The 1,632-nt window shown below is 38.5% G+C and overlaps 1 long non-coding RNA gene across 1 annotated transcript; it reads left to right on the forward strand.

Moving 5' to 3' along the window:
- The first annotated feature begins 501 nt into the window (after positions 1–501).
- Positions 502–1,227, forward strand: LOC139781104 (uncharacterized). Its single transcript, XR_011720429.1, has 2 exons — positions 502–696; positions 791–1,227. It is a non-coding gene; the product is annotated as an uncharacterized lncRNA (long non-coding RNA).
- The last annotated feature ends 405 nt before the right edge of the window (positions 1,228–1,632 follow it).

The following is a 1,632-nucleotide window of genomic DNA, read 5'->3' on the forward strand; positions in this document are numbered from 1 at the left end:
TGACGTTTTATAAACGTCCATTATTAGTCGCCGATGTCATAGGTTAACCTAACCAAAAATGACTAAAAATAGACGTCATAATGACGTTATGGAATAACGTCAGTATAATGTCATTTTTAAAGACATAGTCGCTTTTTGGTCATTTGACGTCATTTGTACAAACATGACTAGTATTTGACGTCAAAATGACTTGTGTTTGCTACCTGGGAAAGGTTTTAATGTTCCAACAATAACTGTATTTCAAGTCCGGCAAAAAATCGGCGCGCAGTTAAATAAGTTGGAAAAATATATGTATATATATATATATATACACACGCAGAAATTAATATTAGGCTGTCAAAGATCTAAGCTTGGACTGTATGGCATTTATTTTCTAATTTGATTGGATATCGTAACGGTTTTATTTCTCTTATTATTATTTACATTATTTATTCAATGTAGGGGAGACCGGGGCAATTCGTGACAATACGAAAAATTTCCCACGCGGATAACTTCTATGCATTTGCTGGTAGAAACCTGTATTACAGACCATAGATGGGTCTAATGGTCCTCTATATTAGAACAAAATTCGGTGTGCGTATCTACAATGTTTCGTTGTCAGTGGCGGAAAAAGTGTTTACCTCGTGTAAAAGTAAATTTTTGAATCCACGGATATTTTGTGTTCAATACGAAGCAATTGCTTCCAGATTTGAAACGGTAAGTTTTACTTGTTCACCTGGCATTTACACACACATGTGTAACGCAGGTTGCATGCATTTATTTCTTGTCTGGGTTTTTCGGACCACGAAAGATAAAAAATGACGCTGGGGCATTTCGTGACATGATCGCCTGGGGTAATTCGTGACACATTGCGTGAACAATCCTGGGAAAACGATGACGATATATGACATCCCTTCGATCGTCACCGATTCTTTGCCTTTAGCCACAACAAGTACAAACATCAGGGCCGGATTCAAAGCAGCAGAAATCTTTCCTTTTAATCCTGACGTTTTTGGTGAAATCGATTTTTTACCCGGTCAAGTCACTGATCGAGGATGGAATGGAGATGACCAACCACAGCCAGGTACCTCAACTGAAAATGATGTGTCAAGGGCCTCAAACAATCCCTTCGATCGTTTCCAAAAGCGGGCAAAAGGAAAGTCACGACAAGAGGACGAAAACGAAAGAGAAGTGCAATTTTGACTGACGCTAATGAACTCGATGCACTTGTTGACGAAAATGACGAAAGAGTACAAAATAAAAAAAAGAATATAAGGATCAAGCTCCCCAAGAAACAGCCAGCTTGCAGAGGACGTGGACGCCCGAGAAAGGTCGTTACTCGCAGTTCGGAAGACGACGAAAGCGAAGCCTAACGATTTTTTGCCCTTCCTATTCCATTTAATGTACAATTTGATTAATAAAAACCTTTTTTGAGTGAGTAAGTGTACGTTTTGATATAAATCATGAAAATAGGACGAATTCGGATATTGAAACCCGTTGAAAGAAGAATTGTCACGAATTGCCCCGTGCCTTGTCACGATTTACCCCGGTATTGGGGCAATTCGTGACACGAGACAGAGTGAGGCATTTCGTGTTCTACTTTAAAAGTAATGTGATGAAAAGACACAAATAAATATTTTTTGAAAACTAGAA

Source organism: Temnothorax nylanderi, unplaced genomic scaffold (genome assembly GCF_030848795.1).
Source record: "Temnothorax nylanderi isolate EJ_2023f unplaced genomic scaffold, tnyl_v1.0 TNYL_tig0316_pilon, whole genome shotgun sequence".
NCBI lineage: Eukaryota > Metazoa > Arthropoda > Insecta > Hymenoptera > Formicidae > Temnothorax > Temnothorax nylanderi.